At 37.1% G+C, this 20,836-nt stretch overlaps 5 pseudogenes across 5 annotated transcripts; 2 read left to right on the top strand and 3 right to left on the bottom strand.

The window, feature by feature from the left end:
• Window positions 1-4,032: 4,032 nt before the first annotated feature.
• On the top strand, window positions 4,033-4,567 carry AT2G12690 (annotated as a pseudogene; the record flags this gene model as incomplete). Its single annotated transcript has 1 exon — window positions 4,033-4,567.
• A 501-nt stretch (window positions 4,568-5,068) lies between these two features.
• AT2G12685 lies at window positions 5,069-5,470 on the bottom strand (annotated as a pseudogene; the record flags this gene model as incomplete). The annotated part of the gene is made up of 2 exons: window positions 5,069-5,324; window positions 5,370-5,470.
• A 626-nt stretch (window positions 5,471-6,096) lies between these two features.
• Window positions 6,097-10,108, bottom strand: AT2G12680 (annotated as a pseudogene; the record flags this gene model as incomplete). The annotated part of the gene is made up of 1 exon: window positions 6,097-10,108.
• Window positions 10,109-16,280: 6,172 nt separating this feature from the next.
• On the bottom strand, window positions 16,281-19,127 carry AT2G12670 (annotated as a pseudogene; the record flags this gene model as incomplete). Its single annotated transcript has 1 exon — window positions 16,281-19,127.
• Window positions 19,128-19,823: 696 nt separating this feature from the next.
• AT2G12660 lies at window positions 19,824-20,418 on the top strand (annotated as a pseudogene). The gene has a single exon.
• The last annotated feature ends 418 nt before the right edge of the window (window positions 20,419-20,836 follow it).

Below are 20,836 nucleotides of genomic sequence, written 5' to 3'. Positions count from 1 at the left end.
CAATCATTATTCGCGGTTCCCTATTAACTCATTTTTTTTTTAATCTCGAGAATAACATAATAATTGTTTCTCGATAAACTCAGCAAAAGCAAAACACAGCAATATTCTGACTGATTTGATGACATCGATCGAACCAACAATAATGCTTGTATTCAAATCTCATAATAACATTTGGTTTTCTCTTATGTAGTTCGAACAATCAAAATCTTCTAACAATAACTCAGCCACAATAAAGGCATAACTCAGCCATCACTTTGTTATAACTCGGCCAAACCCTGAAAGTGCTTTTCTTGAGCCAACAGTTGTGAAAGTCAAGTAATTAACATATCATAACCACATTCCAAAAAGTGGAACCGTGAAAGTAGATCATATCCTATAAACTTTATCCAACAGCCTACTTTGTCCAACATCATACTATATCCAACAACATACTTCCTAGAGGTTTTGAAAGACCATGTTTTGTCAATCGACACTTGCTGAAACTAAAAGTTATTTTCTGTTTTCAAATTGCACATCTTCACGCTACTAATATAACCAACAATTTGGTGGCTGGTTTGATATATCATAATAACATATGGTATCTCATAACTCGGCCAAAACACGAAATCTTATTGCATAACTCAGCCGTAACGTTATTTTATTCCACGTCGAAACAGAAAATTTGATTATTGGAGGGTTTAGTTAAGGAATAATTTCGAACTCGGTTGAATTATTTTGAATATTGACGTGTTCGTGCATCTATAAAACTAATCATTATTCGCGGTTCCCTATTAACTCATTTTTTTTTAATCTCGAGAATAACATAATAATTGTTTCTCGATAAACTCAGCAAAAGCAAAACACAGCAATATTCTGACTGATTTGATGACATCGATCGAACAACCAAGAATGCTTGTATTCAAATCTCATAATAATATTTGGTTTTCTCTTATGTAGTTCGAACAATCGAAATCTTCTAACATAACTCAGCCACAATAAAGGCATAACTAAGCCATCACTTTGTTATAACTCGGCCAAACCCTGAAAGTGCTTTTCTTGAGCCAACAGTTGTGAAAGTCAAGTAATTAACATATCATAACCACATTCCAAAAAGTGGAACCGTGAAAGTAGATCATATCCTATAAACTTTATCCAAGTGCCTACTTTGTCCAACATCATACTATATCCAACAACATACTTCCTAGAGGTTTTGACTGACCATGTTTTGTCAATCGACACTTGCTGAAACTAAAAGTTATTTTCTGTTTTCAAATTGCACATCTTCACGCTACTAATATAACCAACAATTTGGTGGCTGGTTTGATATATCATAATAACATATGGTATCTCATAACTCGGCCAAAACACGAAATCTTATTGCATAACTCAGCCGTAACGTTATTTTATTCCACGTCGAAACAGAAAATTTGATTATTGGAGGGTTTAGTTAAGGAATAATTTCGAACTCGGTTGAATTATTTTGAATATTGACGTGTTCGTGCATCTATGAAACCAATCATTATTCGCGGTTCCCTATTAACTCATTTTTTTTTAATCTCGAGAATAACATAATAATTGTTTCTCGATAAACTCAGCAACAGCAAAACACAGCAATATTCTGACTGATTTGATGACATCGATCGAACCAACAATAATGCTTGTATTCAAATCTCATAATAACATTTGGTTTTCTCTTATGTAGTTCGAACAATCGAAATCTTCTAACAATAACTCAGCCACAATAAAGGCATAACTCAGCCATCACTTTGTTATAACTCGGCCAAACCCTGAAAGTGCTTTTCTTGAGCCAACAGTTGTGAAAGTCAAGTAATTAACATATCATAACCACATTCCAAAAAGTGGAACCGTGAAAGTAGATCATATCCTATAAACTTTATCCAACAGCCTACTTTGTCCAACATCATACTATATCCAACAACATACTTCCTAGAGGTTTTGACAGACCATGTTTTGTCAATCGACACTTGCTGAAACTAAAAGTTATTTTCTGTTTTCAAATTGCACATCTTCACGCTACTAATATAACCAACAATTTGGTGGCTGGTTTGATATATCATAATAACATATGGTATCTCATAACTCGGCCAAAACACGAAATCTTATTGCATAACTCAGCCGTAACGTTATTTTATTCCACGCCGAAACAGAAAATTTGATTATTGGAGGGTTTAGTTAAGGAATAATTTCGAACTCGGTTGAATTATTTTGAATATTGACGTGTTCGTACATCTATGAAACCAATCATTATTCGCGGTTCCCTATTAACTCATTTTTTTTTTAATCTCGAGAATAACATAATAATTGTTTCTCGATAAACTCAGCAAAAGCAAAACACAGCAATATTCTGACTGATTTGATGACATCGATCGAACCAACAATAATGCTTGTATTCAAATCTCATAATAACATTTGGTTTTCTCTTATGTAGTTCGAACAATCAAAATCTTCTAACAATAACTCAGCCACAATAAAGGCATAACTCAGCCATCACTTTGTTATAACTCGGCCAAACCCTGAAAGTGCTTTTCTTGAGCCAACAGTTGTGAAAGTCAAGTAATTAACATATCATAACCACATTCCAAAAAGTGGAACCGTGAAAGTAGATCATATCCTATAAACTTTATCCAACAGCCTACTTTGTCCAACATCATACTATATCCAACAACATACTTCCTAGAGGTTTTGAAAGACCATGTTTTGTCAATCGACACTTGCTGAAACTAAAAGTTATTTTCTGTTTTCAAATTGCACATCTTCACGCTACTAATATAACCAACAATTTGGTGGCTGGTTTGATATATCATAATAACATATGGTATCTCATAACTCGGCCAAAACACGAAATCTTATTGCATAACTCAGCCGTAACGTTATTTTATTCCACGTCGAAACAGAAAATTTGATTATTGGAGGGTTTAGTTAAGGAATAATTTCGAACTCGGTTGAATTATTTTGAATATTGACGTGTTCGTGCATCTATAAAACCAATCATTATTCGCGGTTCCCTATTAACTCATTTTTTTTTTAATCTCGAGAATAACATAATAATTGTTTCTCGATAAACTCAGCAAAAGCAAAACACAGCAATATTCTGACTGATTTGATGACATCGATCGAACCAACAATAATTCTTGTATTCAAATCTCATAATAACATTTGGTTTTCTCTTATGTAGTTCGAACAATCGAAATCTTCTAACAATAACTCAGCCACAATAAAGGCATAACTCAGCCATCACTTTGTTATAACTCGGCCAAACCCTGAAAGTGCTTTTCTTGAGCCAACAGTTGTGAAAGTCAAGTAATTAACATATCATAACCACATTCCAAAAAGTGGAACCGTGAAAGTAGATCATATCCTATAAACTTTATCCAAGTGCCTACTTTGTCCAACATCATACTATATCCAACAACATACTTCCTAGAGGTTTTGACTGACCATGTTTTGTCAATCGACACTTGCTGAAACTAAAAGTTATTTTCTGTTTTCAAATTGCACATCTTCACGCTACTAATATAACCAACAATTTGGTGGCTGGTTTGATATATCATAATAACATATGGTATCTCATAACTCGGCCAAAACACAAAATCTTATTGCATAACTCAGCCGTAACGTTATTTTATTCCACGTCGAAACAGAAAATTTGATTATTGGAGGGTTTAGTTAAGGAATAATTTCGAACTCGTTTGAATTATTTTGAATATTAACTGCGGGCGTGTGTACCTGTGCATGTGGACCAAATCATTATTGGCGGTTCCCCATAAAGTTGTTGTTTGTTATCTCGATAATGATATAATAAATAATCTCGATAAACCTAACCTAAAGCAACACGCTAAGTAGTGACATACTGTATGACGACATAACTCAGCAACAAATCAGTGAAAACCCAGCTGCAATGCTATGACAAGTCAGCCACTTCTAAATTTATTCAGCCAATACAAAGACGCCATCGTTTGATTAGTACATTTTGTGGCAGACACGACTATTTAGAACCAGTGCTTTAGTACCATACTAATTGCAGTGAAGATGATGGCTCAGAGGTCTCTTTTCCAAGGCGAATCTAGTGTTGATGTGGTATTTATCTCCACATCTGAATAGTACAAATCGTTACCCATCTAACGTCGAGTATATCATGTTTGTGTTAATGTAGGAGCTTGACCGTATAGAAATAAGGATGCGAACGAGGTACGGCGAAAACAGGAGGCGCGATAAGAGCGTTCCGATCGAGTGTGATTGCAATGCTAAGGTTGTCGTTGCCACTTCTCTTGATCCTGTTACAACCGGAAAACTTTTTTCAGCTGTCCGTAAGAAATATCAGATGTATCCCTATGAATTAACCTCCTGGTTTTTTTATAAGGGTCCCGGTCAAGGATGCGGTTTCAAGAGATGGTGGACTGTTGCATTTTGTGACGAGTTTGACATGATAAAAGAGGAGACGACTGAGATGAAGAAGGATCTGGAAGCAGCCAATTAGCGCGTTGAGTCTCAGGCGGAAAAGATCTTTCTTATGGAAAAGAAGTTTGAAACGCTAAAGAAGAAGTATGAGAGCCTGAACAAGTATCTGTGATCTTAGCTTAATCTGTTTTTCTCAATTTGAACTTCTTTGTACTGTCAATTATCATTAAGTCAGCGAATTGTGCGATTATAACTCAGCCAAAACGTACAATCGGATTAAATTTATAATAACTCGGCCGTTACGTTAGACTAACTCATCCACAACTCAATACTATCTCAACCAACGTTGAATTAAAATATAATAACTCAGCCGTAACGTTAGATTCGCTCAACCATACATCAAGTTAATCTACGATAAGTCCGCCTTAACGTTAGAATAACAATGATTGAGTCACATGTTTAACTCAGCCAAACATCAAGTTAATCTACGATAAATCTGAAAGACAAAGTTTTTGAATCACACATGCGAGTATAAAATAAAAAGTGAAGTTTGAAAATTGAAAAGACAGAGTTTATGATAACATAGGATAAGGAGTACTGGAATCCAACAACATACATATAATATAATTGAAAATAAAAAATGAAGATACAATTACGTCAATCGCCATCTTCATTCTTCGTCGGACTCCGAAATTGGACGCCCGGTCGATCCATACCCCAGTTTCTCCCAATCAATACTACTCATCGGGCGTTCACGCTGCGCTCTGTAGGCCTTGCCAACCTGCGCCAGCACTTTCTCGATCTCCTCCTTCACGTTAAATCCGTCCCCCATCCTCTCCACTCTCCATAAGACCTTAAGTTCCGCTTCCTTCTCATGCAGTTTGATATCGAGCAAGTGTGCTTCCGCCGTCTCCCTTATGTTGCTCCTGATGTAAGAGATGACGGATTTGAAATGCTTCTCCTATTCATACAGCTTTAGGGTGGGGCTGTCATCCACAGACGGCCACTTGTTGGGACCGTCATCCACACACCGCCGCTTGTTTGAACCTGAACCTGAACCTGATGCATCCATGATCTCGGAATGGTTTTATTTCTCAGAGAAAGGACAAGAGAAGAATGAAGAGTTGTAGTTGCTAAGAATCGACAAGTGAAAAGACAAGAGGAAACCAGTGTATATATAGTTCTCTAACGACGTTTGGTCCTCTAACGTAACGACGTTTGGTCCTCTAACGTAATGACGTTTGGTCCTTTAACGACTTTTGGGTTCTTGACTATTCAGGTGTCGTAAACTGGTGTATGTATAGTCCTAAAGTCACGTCTGGTTTATTTGATGGGAGGGAAGTTTGGGTTTGACAAGTCAACCACCACGTTATACAAACTCAGCCTTCAAACGATTTGTGTGATGACAAGTCAGCCACCGCGTTATAATAACTCAGCTAAACATCGAATTAAACAACAATAACTCAGCCGTGTAGCACGATTTGAGCGATGATAAGTCAGCCTTCACGTTAGCATATATCAGCCGTAAAACGAATCGAGCGATGATAAGTCAGCCATTACATTGGTTTTTGTTATAATTAACATAACAATAGATTCATACAGACATAATTCTGGTTATCAATCCTAAAGTGTCAATATTTAGTACAATCACATGCTAATAATCCCAAAAGACACAGACATGTTCGAAAAAGCAAATCATGTCTCATAAAACCGAATGGGCATTCTGTGAGGTAGTTCATCGTAGATCTCTGTTGCCATCCTAACCCGTAGCCCCTGGATATTTGAATCAGTAATGCCATCAAAAGAAACACCAAGCAATAAACATTCAAGAATCTTTAACGGGTAAAAGCCGCAGTCCCTGGTGATAATATTCTGCGGGACCTTTGTAAAGTTCCTCCGCCGGAATGAAAATTGGTCGTATTGCGGGACACGGACTTCGGGAGGGATAATTTCACTCATGATCTGTGGAATCATCCTCGTGAACGGCCTACAGTGTTCCAGGATTTTTCCATCGCTTTTCTTTGTATGACATCTGACGATGCAATCATAGCAGTCCACGTGACCCCTAGGCAAGTCCACGTGAATGGTCACCCAATGATTACCTCCTGTTTGGAGGATAGTATACAAGTTATCCACATCTGTTATCCACTTCTTGTTTTTCGGGTCTTCTCCACCCAATCCGTTGATCCAACTTTCATACGTGGTACCTTTGAAAGAAACCCTCTTCGGCTTCATCGCCCACTGTGTGTAATCCCTAGTCCACATTGACGTGAACCACGGGTCTAGAATCATGACGCGTTCGCTGTAGTATGGGGTGGGATCTCGCAGGAGCCTCATGGTGAGGACTTTCACATACGCAGCAATGTGCTGGACAAAAATAAAACCAAGACAAAACACAACATTAACTCAGCCGTAACCAAGTAAAACTCAGCCTTAACACCTAAATAAATCTGTCATTAGCTAAATTAACTCAGACAGAACGACACGATAACTCAGCCACAACCTTAGAAAAACTCGGACAGAATATAACAATAACTTACATTGTAAATCAGCCATTATCTACTTTAACTCAGACAGAACGACACGATAACTCAGCCATAACATTAGCCAAACTCAGACAGAATATAACAATAACTTACATCATCACCCAGCCATCCATGTTTCTCGTCTGGCCAGTCCTTTCTTTCGGCCTTGATAACAGAGTAGAACAGCACCTCGTCCATCCCATTTTGCAAATATTGTTTGCTAACAAATAGTAAAGAAAGTTAATATAAACAAATAGTGTAAGCATGTCGTATTTAACAACTTAGTAATGTATAAAGGGCCATACCATTCGGGACTTGTCAAATAAGCCTTAAGCTTCTGCAGTTTGGCCAGATCAACCGGTGCCAGAGGATCATAGATTGCTCGTGAAGGCAGACAACCCTTTCTCATGCAGCTCAGCCCGTTGTCTCCAATAACTGGAAAAATGTGAGTGGGCATAGCTTCGGGGTTAATCAATGAGCTCCCATCCGGGGCCAGCTTAACAGTTTGAGCCGAATTTCTTTTACACTCTTTAGCCTCTCGGTTTCCTCCTCATCTTCATCAGACTCAGGAAGCATTTCATTATACTCGGATATAACCTTATCCGTGACATCAACTACATCCGAATCTTCCTCAGCTTTTTCCTTAGCTTCCTCAGCTTTTTCCTTAGCTTCCTCAGATGGTTTTGGTTTCTTTATTGTAATCTTTGGCACAGTAGGAGGCACCTTTTTAGGCTGTTGCAAAGGCTTTCTTCCTCTTCCTCTTCTCGCTGGCGGTTTCTAGATTAGCTCATTTAATGTTTTCTCCTTTTTCTGCTTTGGCACATTTGGGGCTGGTGGCTTCCTAGAGCGTAAACGGCGATTGAGAAGAGAAACAGTCTTAACGAAATCAAAATCAGACACAATGGAGACCTTATCAAATTCTCCTTCAAGCTTCCTACTTACCCCAACATCAGGCGTTAAACAACGAAAACTCATACCTATGTATATATATAACTCAGCCATAACTAACTAAACTCAACCGTATCATATTCATATACCTCAGCCATAACTAACTAAACTCAGCCGTATCATATTCATATAACTCAGCCATGACTAATTAAATTTTTAACTCAGCCGTATAATATTCATATAACTCAGCCATAACTAACTAACTAAATTTATAACATGAAAACAACTCAGCCATAACTAACAAGCGTTTATAACTCAGCCGTAAAATATTTAGATAACTCAGCCGTATAATTTAGATAACTCAGCCATAACTAACTCAAAGTTATAACGTAGCCGAATAATATTCAGATAACTCGGTCATAACTAACTAAAAGTTTACCGGAGGAGGACTAGGAGCAGCAGATTGGTTATTTGTAGGTTTCTTTGGAACGTCTGGTGTCTTTTGAGTTTGGGCCTTAGGATTGTCTTCCTGCGTTTGGGGCTGTGGTTTGGCTAAAAACATATCTCTAATATAACTGCTTGATTTTGAATCAGCTATGGCCTTCAGCTGCTCTTTAATCTGTTTGACATCGTTCTTAATCGATCCAAACCTTCCTTCAAACTTTGCTTCAACCCTCGATTCGATTTGACATCCAATCACATCCAGACGGGAGGACATTTCTTTTATGCTAGTATCAACAGTGTCAAATCTTGAGTTTAAGGGAGAGATCAAGTTGGACACCACATCCACGAGCGACTGCTGTTCTCCCTGACCATCCTGCTCACGAGAACGAACATTCTCGTCCTCATCAGATTCGACAGCTACTTCCTTCTTCTTATTCTTCTTCTTCTTCTTCTTTTCTGCATCTTTCTCAAGAGAATCAACATCCTCACTGTGAGAGACCTTCTGCTTCTTTGCGGGAGATTCAGACCCCTCCGCTTCTTTATCTTTTAAGAGTTTCTTCTTCTTCTCACTCGTCTTCACATCCCAATAACCTTTAACAAGCTTAACCTCGTGTAAGTCTTGGATCAAGTTATCCAGTGCTGGGTCTTCTAATTGGTCTGGCCAAAAATGAAACAACTCGCTTAACTCAGCCTTTTCAACCATTGTACAGACACGCAGCTACAACACAAGAGATAATAAAACCCATCAGTATGTTTAACTCAGCCATCACTTAATATAACTCAGTCGTCACGTAAGCTAACTCAGCCATTACAGAACATATCTCAGTCGTCACTTAATATAACTCAGCCATTATAGAACATAACTCGGTCGTCACATAACATATTTGCCAAAAAAAAAAAGAACATAACTCAGCCTTCACAGAAAAAAACAAAACATTAACTCAGCCGTAACATAAATATTTGATAAAAAACAGAACATAACAGAGCCGAAACCGTACCTCACCACCATTCGCTTTGATATCTTCAGCAATGACCGATTCTATAGTTGCACGGGTACGGCTGCCACCCCATCTAAGCAACGGAATCTCATCCGCGTTAACAACGTTCCCAAAACGCTCGGCGATGGTGATGATTGACTCATACGCCCAAGCCTGCAACACGAAAACCAGACCACTGACGGTGTACGTCTTGCCAATAGGCCTCAACAACTTTATAGAAACGACAAGGGCTTCATATGCTGCTCGACCCCATGGATAAGTCTTCATGGCTTCGTCGTCGAAAACTCTTTTGGCACTCTCAAATGGTATCCTAGAGTTAGTATGCAAGCCAAAAAGTCCAATGGATAGAAGAATCAATAATCCAAACCATCTACGCTTTTCAGGAGGCCAAGCTCTGCACGTTACTAAGCCCTGCCTAAGTTCATCTAGATTAGGACCTTCACCGGTTGGCACACGCAATTCACTGAAGAACGCTTTGTAGTCAGCTTCAGACTCAAACTTTTCTGTAGGCAGTTGATCTATATTTAAACCCGTGATATGATGAAACTCGTTCAATCCAAACCGGATGGGTTTACCAGCCACGATACACCAAAGCACCTTCTTCAGTATTCTCAGCTGTCTGCATAGTAGATAATGTACGGTCTTACCAGACCATAGAAAATGACTATCAACAAGCTTAGCAATTAATCCAAGCTCTGTCTCTTTCAGTTCTGCCCATATTTCTTTTCCTATTGATTCTCTAATTGCAGGGAACTCTCCCAACTTTATATTATGATTAATGCCTTTACCCTTTAGATTAGAATCCCCCTCTTGGTAAAGTCTTGGAGGGTACTCCCTTGCTTGGTCTTCAGACATCTGTATAACCATAAATCAGCCGTAAGCATTCCATAACTCAGTCATAACATAAAACAAACTCATCCACAGATACCATAACTCAGGCAAAACATAAATCTAACTCAGCCATAGATAACATAACTCCGTCATAACATAAACCCATCTCAGCCACACATAACATAACTCAGCCATAAGATAAATCTCTCAGCCATATTTTAACAGAAACTCAGCCAAACCATAACATAACAACAGCTCAGTTAAAACATAAACCAAACTCAGCTATATCAAAACAGAAACTCAGCCATAACATAAACAAACTCAGCCGTCATATAACAGAAACTCAGACATCGATGTAAGGTTAAACCATAACTCAGTCACAGCATAAAACAAACTCAGACACGGATGAATTGATAAATCATAAATCAGTCGGCAAACAAACAGTAACTCAGCCGTCAAATCAAATAGATCTAAGAAATCGGCCACCATATGTCAATCAACGACGACGTTAAAACCCAGCTTTAAAAACCATCGTTACGCATCGGAAAACGATTTCAGTGACGGGAATCACTTGCGATTGAACTTAGATGTCAGAGTCTTACTTAATGGAAACATACTCACCGGAACTTAGATGTCGGATGTGACTTCGCGCTTACGGAAATGCGACTCCGGAACAGACGAGAAAAGAGCAAAACGGCGAAAGAAAATCGATTTTGTTCCGTCGAGAGAGAAAGAGGAAGAAAGCGACAGTTTTTTTTCTTTGGGAGATGATGAACAGTAAAGCCAAGAAATAAGAAACTCAAACGTTATGCAGTTTGGAGATGATTAATGACGTGAATTATGGTAATGACATGGAATGATGACATGTATAATCACTGTTTTTTCATTTAATTTTAAGTTAAAAATGAATTAAATAATAATAATTAATTAAAACTAGTTAGGAGTGTTAATTGTAATTATACAATTGAAACATCTGAGTAATAAAAAAAAAATGTGTTCTATTATAAAAATAAACATACAAATATGTTCTATCTTAGAAATTATTTCAAAAAAAATATCGATATATACGAGCCGGGCAAAGCAAAAGTTATTAATCTAGTATTACTTGAAAAGAAATAATAAAAAAACAGGAACGATAAATGTGAGGCCGAGTCAGAATGGCAGAGAGATCCCCTCGTGCGGCACGCTATTTGTTCTTCTTCGCTTTACCCAAAACCTCATCATCATCACTTTGTGCATCTTTGACCTTTGACTACCCACCCACCCCCCTAATATAATGGACGTGGGCTAGTCCTTTGTTTTCATATTAATTTTACCTTGTTAACTTACACACATCCACGTATACACATCCTAACATGCATACATAAAGAATCGGTCCAAGTCCAAACTGATTTGGGTGTCTGGTTTTTTCGGTTTTTTTTTGACTAAATGATATACAATTAAAGTAAATTATATGATAAAAATATATAAACTACACGAATTGTAAACTTTACTAAAGAATTTTATATTGAACCTGCACATCTTCTAACCATACCAAATTTGGAAAACAAGTTTTAATTCGTTTGACGGTGAAGTTATAACAGTATAGTAATTTACGTTTTGATAATTTTAATTTATATGCTAATTAGTTTAAGTTAAACCCAACACCACCATTGCTCCCAAATCTAGCTTCATTGACGCGAAACATTCGAGCAACATAAATAGGTCAGTCAATTGCTTGGCAAACCTTAGCAACTATATAAACACTTTGTACGGTATTTTAAACTTTCATACTCGTATCGTTTTTGGTTCACATCTAATCTAAAACCACAAAATAGTTCAAATTTCAAAAAAAAAAAAAATAGTTAAAGAATACTAGGTAAGCCAAGCTTTCTATTTCGGTATATAAAAACCACGTAAGTTTCGAACTTTTGGTTTATAATCTATATTCGGTATATGAAAACCAGTCATTAGTTCATTTCTATTTTAGATATTTCTCTGTTCCAAAATTGGATTAAACCCATAGCACAAAAAACCTAGCTCTCTTATACTATTTTTTAAACCTACATGTGATTTCTTCTATATATATATATGTATACATTTTTAATTTATAAATTTAATTATAGGAATTATTTTTTATTTCAATAAATTGCATAAAAATTATATAAAACATTATTTAGATACTATTAGACAAGTATACTATATGTAATATTTAACAAAATTTTAACTCTTTTGGATATCAAAGTGTTAACATAACCAAATTTTTTCATAGTGTGCTCCAGATTTTTTGAAGAGTAAATCTGCCCCAAGGTTTAGGTATTCTGACTAAATGTATAGTCAGACCCTAACCAAACAACATAAAATTATAAAACTAAGGAAAAAGCTCGTTATTTTATTTTCAAGTGACTTTAATGATTAATCTTGTTAAGTAAAATGTCATAGACAAAGAGAATTGCGGCAGAAGAAAAAGGGGAGGAACGTTGACATCGGATCCTCTGCATAACACGTGAGGCTTTCTTACTTCCATTTTGCAGCCTACTAAATTTGTTTTTTTCTTCTAATTTTTTAATCTCACTTTTTGAGGTTCGCAAAATTCTATGGCTAACACTTTGATATGCTGTTGAAAAAACCAGAGTCCACGTGCCTTGTACCTTTTTTCCGAATTGGTCGGTTCTGACTTACGTGAGTTTACACTGATATTAAGTATGAATGTCCGTTGAGCGTTTTTGTATTTTGAGAACAATCATTGTGCTGTTTTACATTACCCTATGAGGCTATGACATTAAGAAGACTAGATTTTTCGAACAATTATTAAGCAACCTTCTTGAGTTCGTAAATTGAAGATTTAAACAGTCAGCTTAATTGTTTGATGATTAATTATTATATCAATTTAGTTGAAATCTAAATGAGCACCATAGTTAAGAAAAGAGATAATTGGGAAAGAGACAATGGCTTGGATGTAAATTAGTATTTTGATAATTTGATATGTTACAGGCTAAGGTAGAGATTATTAGGTCCATGAGACGGGAGACCCATAATCTGGAGAAAGCATGTAATGTCCAACATTTGAAAGGTGTGATGGATCTTGAGTTATTGATAAGTGTGCATCTTACATATTTTGAGCATCCATTTGTTATTACTATAGCATTATATCACCACTATTTTATACCATTTCTCGTCATTTATCATCACTTTGCATGTTTATGATAGTTTTGCATGCATGTTGCATATTTGTGTTATTTTCAGGTGATTTGAACCTGTTGGCGAGCTAATTGGAAGAAGCAGACCTGATCATATCAATACACTCGACCCCATGGCCGAGTAGATGGCTTCACGACTTTAACAAACCACTCGACCCCCTGGTCGAGTAGAAGGCCTCATCACTTCACACCACCACTCGACCCTGTGGTCAAGTATCATCATCTCCACCACCTGACCATCACTCGATCACACCACTCGACCCCCTGGTCGAGTCTCTCCATCATCACACACTCGACCGATCACTCTACCAACAAGCCAAGTACCACCATCTCCATCACTCGACTTCATACTCGACTGCCAGCTACAGAGTCTTCTCCATTCCGCACTCAACCAGACATTCGAGCACAAGGAAGAGAAGAAGACTCCAGCTTATCACTCGACCAATCACTCGACCACATGGGTCGAGTGCCGTTCTTAATCCGTCCCAATACTGTTTCGTTTTGAGTATTAGGGTTTCACAATATTTCGCTATAAGTAGCATGTATTTTTCATTCTCGTTTTTAACTAAGTTTTATTCCGCAGACACTATGTTCTTGACATTTTGTAATCCGAATATCTCTTAATCTATTTAGTATTTGCTTTTCATTTTGTTTACTAAGTTGTTCATCCTGTTATCATCTTGCTATCACTCTGTTGCTATCATGTTTTCATTCTTATCATCGTTTATGCTTTCTGCAATTATGTCTGAGTAGTGACTAGGTTTCTGAGGATGGGTTAGAGTAGTTTAGAATTCTCAGTGTGCTAGGTTGTTGAGTTTGATTTATAGATCCCTTCTAGATTAGTTGTTCTTAATGCCTATTGCTTTCTGATCAACAGGAATTTGAGCCCAGACATTTCTGCACCCAAAAGGTGTTCGATGAAATGTCTAACCCACTAATTCCAAAGATTCGTGGCTCTGTACCAAGGTATTGGTTACATGGAGTGTTTTGGCTTTAACTTGTTGATTCGTAATGCCTGTTAGGTTAGCTCTCGTCAATGGTGATTGAGTCAGGGACTGGTTTAACTTGAGGGTCTCTATTGCGGTGGCACTTAGATTTAGTTATCGAACTTGTTGTCTAGGGACAATTTATTGAGCATGTCAATCACCTGTAAACTGAGGAAACAAAACTACTCAATTACCCCATCCTCAGGAAATTCCTCATCTAATTGATTTCGTTGTTTACTGCATCTTGCTGCTTAGTTTTGCACTTCTCTCCTGTTATCACTCTGATACTCGACCACACCCAGTTGTCTGGTAACAGACTGTGCAGTCGAGTATCTTTGTCACTGTCTCTGTTGTTTACTCGACCAGTCACTCGACCACACCCAGTGCTTGGTAACAAGTTGTGTTAGTCGAGTGTTTTAACTGTTCTGCTTGATTTTATATTTCCTGCATGTTAACTTAGGACTGCTGGAACACCCCAATATCTGTTATTGCTTGGCTTGATTCTATGAACTCTTATTGCATCTTGATTGCTAGAATCACACCCATTTGGATTGACAACCTAAATTACTACAATGAAATTATTGGTGTTTTAGGAAAATTGACTAAAAACCTATTATCAGTTATATATAAAAGATATGAGCCTAAAAATACAACATCCATCTTCCTTTTTGATCCAAGCTTTGAAGACACAAAATCTATTATTTTTACTATTTCTTTTTAAAGTTCTATAAGGTGAAATCTTACCTCTTGTATTTGACGATTAAAGAAGTAATCTTTAAACCCTATTAAGTTCTTATTCATCTTATTCTAATGATTTTATTAAACCTTACTTTAATAAGTTCTTTCGCCATGCTAGAGTAGTTTTCTAGTTAGGTTTTAAGGGCTAGTCAAAGGGTGGACATGATCGATTGTTTAGGTGGCGATATCTAGGATTTTGTTTGATCGTTTACACTATTATGTTTCTAGTTAAGCTTTCTCTTAACGTATGTAGTTAGCCGCACAAACTAACTCTAATTAAAATTGCTTACGTTTCCTAAAAAGTAGCTTAAAAAACCTAGTTTATGAATGTGTATCGTGTTATAACAAGCACACACCAATTTGTTACAGAGTTTTGTGGACTAGAATTGAACTCTATCTTATTGCTTTGGTACATGCGTTCTTGCATGCGTCAGTTGAGGTATTGAGTATAAGGATTTTAGCCGACTAATTATACAATTGTTGATGCAAAAAAATGAGTTTTATAATGTCCAACGGGTGTCACAAAGGTTTGCAACCGTTTGTTTAATAAATTTATCCATCAACTGAAGAGTTGCATTGGTTAGTAAAGTTTTTAAAACTTAATCTTCAATAGAAACTTCGACGTAGGTTTTTGAACCCATATTTGAACTCTCCACATCGTATTTGAAACAAAACTATTGCAACCCTGAATTAGTTTATCATTTCTTTCAAGATCCATCAATGTAGCACCGATACCTTTTACAAATTATTGGGAGAGTAATTAGAATTGATCGAACTGTCCACTTAATCGAATTAACAAAGCCCTCTATTTCTTTTATTTGCAATCTATCTTGGAGTATTATCAATCATTGAGACTCGCTCTCCCCAATTTTAAAACCTCTTTGGATCTCAGTCTTTAATACTAAATCGTTTATTATATTTTTAATTTACATATGTACAAAATAATCGTTAGAAAACTTTGCACTTATATTTGAAAAAAGTAATCTATTATGATAGTAGAAACTGATAAATCTTATTGATGGAGAAGGCTTTATTATATACAGAGGAATTGCTATACATGTAAGGTAAAGAGATACATGAGGAGGGGTAATTAAATGGATGTAATATGTACAACTATATACTCTAATACACCTCCTCAAGATGAACAACCAGTGTAGACTCTTCAATGTGGAAAGGTTTTTTAAGTGTAATCTTGGTGTCTTGTTTACTTTTATGTTTAAGGTTTTTACATCCAAATTTATAATATATTTTTATTGCCTTATACATTTTTTTTTTTCACCAAAATACTATTTATATTAAGTTATCGGAAAAAGACTCTCCTCTAGGAAAAGCCATTCAGGAACCAATGGGCTTACATGGAAAAAAGACAATTACGAGCTCGAGCTTTCTTAGCTAAATAATGTGCTCGAGTATTTAAACTACGAGGAAAGAAACGAATACTAAAAGAAGAGAAAAAACACACTAATGAACGATAAGATGCCAATTCCGCTGCGAATATTGGCCAATCGTCTTGGTTGTCGAGAATAGTAATCAAATTTGAGCAATTGGAGGCAAATACGCCAGACGTCTCACCAATAGAGATCAAGCACTCCATCGCCCATAACAAGGAGTCAAATTCCGCGTGGAGCGGTGATAAACTCCGGCGATCACTTTTGAGTCCCATATGGAGGACGGCGTCGTGTCGGACAAGAACCCAGCCATGACCGCTTAGAGAATCATCTGCATGCCAAGAAGCGTCAAACTGACATTCAGGGAACTCAGCAGGGGGAGCTTGCACGAAACAGGGGGGATAGAATCTTCGATGTGGTCCTCGTCAATTGAGGTTGCTTTTTTCCAAACTGCAGCCTCTTGAAGGGCCAAAGCGAGAGTTTCAGGAGGGGGTTCTCTGATGTTTTCAAAGACAAAGCGGTTTCTGCTTTTCTAGATATACCAAAGTATCCATGGAAATATATTAATAACCTCCTCTTCTATTCCGAATTCGTGGCCACGCCAAAGAAGAAAATCGAAATTATAAAAGAGGGAATTTCTAGGGAAAATATTCCCTGAAGAGGGAATAGGCGATAGCGCCCAAATCTGGCGTGAAGGTGGACAATGAAAGAGAAGATGGTTAATCGACTCTTCCATCTCACCGCACCGAGGGCAACTCATATATGTACCCATATGTCTGTAAGCTAGCATTTGACAAGTAGCTAGACACCTAGAGATACATTGCCACGCGAAATGCTTAACCTTCCATACTTGTGCATGAAGTGCCGAAACACCTGGTCCCTGAAAAGAGGGATCACAAGTAGGATGAGATAAATCTCTCGCGGCCCAATATCCGAACTTAACAGTATAATTACCCAATTTTGTATAAGACCAACTAAACCCGTCACTCAAGTAGGTACGACTTGGCCGAATTTCCTAAAATGAGTGGAATATCAGCAGGATCAATCAAGGCTCGAAGGCTATCAAGCTTCCACATCGGTGTATTTTGATCAATCAAATCATTTACGTAAAGGTGGGGATCTCTTGTTTCAAGGATACTCTTAGCTGGCCTCGCGGGAATTGTAGGGATCCAAGGATCTTCTCAGACCCGAGTCAGCATTCCAGATCCTATGGTCATGCGAAGACCGAAAAGAAGAAGAGGTTTCGCCGTCATAATGCTTCTCCATCCATAAAAGGGCCGATTAGAGGCACCTATATGTAGTGGGTCACTGAAACGAAAGTATCTTCCTCGTACGACCCTACTCAGAAGAGAATTCGGGAATGTGATCAGACATTAAAGTTGTTTGGCTAGAAGAGCTAAATTAAATTCTTCAAGCGTTTAAAAACCAAGCCCCCCTCCGAATGAGGGTTACAAAGGGTATCCCACGCTATCCAATGAATACTATTGCTATTTTCATTGGATTTCCACCAGAAGTTTGCAATGGTACTACTTAACTTGGAGCGGATTGCTTTAGGGAGGAGGAAACACGACATAACATATGTCGGAAGGGCCTGAGCCATAAACTTAATAAGTACTTCTTTGCCACCCTTGGACAAGAATTTGGCTGACCATGTATTCAAACGTTTTTGGAGACGATCCCTAACAAAAGAGAACACTTGGGTTTTGGAGCCATGAATTTTCTCTGGTAATCCCAAATATGAGCCCATACCACCATCTTTATGGATGCCAATAGCTGATTTTATGCTATTACGGATGGAGTTTTCCACATCATGTCCAAACATGATAGAAGATTTAGCAATGTTTAGTTGTTGTCCCGAGACCTCACCATAAGTACGTAGAATCTTTACAATTTCTTGTCCTTGTAAAGGATCTGCTTTACAAAAAAAGAGACTGTCATCATCAAACAAAAGATGAGAGGTTGAGGTGCTAGCACAGGAAATTTGCAGGCCTTGAATTCGACCATGCCATTCTGCATCTTTTAAATTTGCTACCAAAGCATCTGTACACAGTATAAAAAGGAAAGGAGAGATTGGATCTCCTTGACGAATTCCCCTTGATGGTTTAATATAACCTCTCGGGGATCCATTTAACAAGATTTTATATGAGACCGAGGAGATACAAAAAGTTATTAGGTCAACCCATTTTTGAGCGAAACCCATTTTCAACATAAGAGCTTGTAAGAAGGACCATTCAACCCGGTCATAAGCTTTACTCATATCCGTCTTAATAGCTATATACTTTTTCCTGCAAGCCGGATTTGTCCAGAGCGCATGAAAATTCTCTTGTGCTATTAGAATATTATCTGTAATAAGTCGACCTGCCACAAAGGCAGATTGTGTCTCAGATATCAAACCTGGAAGTAACTTCTTTAGCCGGAAGCTAAGAACTTTTGAAATGACCTTGTAACTTACATTACAGAGGCTAATGGGGCAAAACTCCGCCATTTTCCTAGGTCGGTCTACCTTTGGGATCAAACAAATATTTGTCTCATTCAAATGCTCATCAAATGAGCCTGTAGAATGGAAATTTTGAACTAATTTAACCAGGTCTGGACCGGTTAAATCCCAGAACCGCTGGTTAAAAAAACTTGTTATTTCATCTGGGCCTGGTACTTTATCCGGGTTTAAGAGAAACGGACACGTTTAACTTCTTTCGGAGAAATCTCTTTGATAAGTTTCTGGTTCATCGCCTTATAAAAGTAGAATGGAAATTTATTATGGTGCACGGTTGTGTGGTGTTTCCCTAACAGAATGAGATTAAAGAACTGAACTAAAATCTGTCTACTAATACTTGTGTGTGCATATGAATAAAAATATTATCAATTGGTAGCAAAAAAAATGAAACAGTAAAATAAACGAGACATTAAGATTATACGTGGAAAACTCTTCAATGTGAGGAGTAAAAATCATATGACCGTAATCTACAAATTTTACCATCAAAAATGTAATTGAGTTACAACCACATCTTGGTTGTTTCCACATAAGAGACTAAGCTTACAAAGCAATCCCTAATAACAAGAAAACACCAAAAAAGAAATAAAAGCCTTACAAAAAAAGAAAAGCCTTAAAAGTCCTAAAAACCTTATATTAATAAAGATTTTGATCACTAAGTCAGATCTCCAGGATAAATAAGACTGGAAAATCTCTGTAAAATTTCAGCATAAGCCAAGAAAAAAACTCACTGGTGAATATTCTAACACTCATGATCCAGGCTGTTTCGTTTCTCACATTTCCCACACTAAATTCACCTTTTTCTTAAAGAAAATTAAAGTAAGCTCAAAGACTGAAATAATTACAATATATAACTAATCATTAAGGAATCAAAACTCCATTAAATATGCTCTATAAATACTGACCAATCAATAGCCTTCTAAATGTCTAAAACCCAAATCAAACCCTTAAAGTCTTAAACCCAAATCAAACCCTTAAACCCACCTAAAACCTTCAAACCTTAAAATGTTTTCTGATACACTTTTGGCTATGTCAATATCTCTCTTTCTTGGTTTAAGCATATTGCTTGTTGTACACGGTAAAGATTTCGACCAAGACATTGACATAACCTGGGGTGATGGTAGAGGAAATATTTTGAGCAATGGTACTCTTCTAAATTTCGATCTTGATCAATCTTTGGGTTTAGGGTTTCAATCGAGAGCTGAGTATTTGTATGGAAAAGTTGATATGTAGATCAAACTTGTCCCGGGAAATTCAGTCGGGACCGTGACCACCATCTATGTAAGCTCTTCTTAATTAGCTAGACATACATATAAATCTGTTACCGTATGTTATATTGTATGATACATTTTGAGGGCTTTTGGTGTGTAGTTGAAGTCTCAAGGATTAACATGGGACGAGATAGATTTCGAGTTTTTGGGGAATGTTAGTGGAGATCCATACATTGTTCACACTAATGTTTACACTCAAGGCAAGGGTGATAGAGAGCAGCAATTCTACCTTTGGTTCGATCCAACAGCCGCGTTCTCACAACTAATCCGAGTCACATAGTGTAAGCATATATTCCACAATCCAAATGTTTAGACATCGTACTGAAAGTGAACCGGTTTGGTTTTGGATTAATTTGCCAAATCAAAAATCCTAAATCACTAGATTCGTGACGTTTATACGTACCGAAAATTATATAGTAAGATAAAAAAAATATGTAATGAAATATACTTCTTTTGCTATCTTTATATATTTTCTAAACTCAATTTTAATTATACTATGAATGATATAGTTATATAAATATATAAGAGGGGTGACAAAAGCTAATCACAACATTATAATATCTTAATTAGAATTAATAGATGCCCCAAACAAATCGGAAAATTTCAGTCATGACCATCCATACTAAATCCCATATTTGTCTCAAACCAACCGTTCAAACATAATCTTTCCCGTTTAAATCTAAAGAACACTAAGTCAAG

The sequence above is a fragment of the Arabidopsis thaliana genome, chromosome 2 (assembly GCF_000001735.4).
Source record: "Arabidopsis thaliana chromosome 2, partial sequence".
NCBI lineage: Eukaryota > Viridiplantae > Streptophyta > Magnoliopsida > Brassicales > Brassicaceae > Arabidopsis > Arabidopsis thaliana.
Note: the sequence above shows the minus strand (reverse complement) of the source record. Positions and strands in the feature narration are given on the sequence as shown.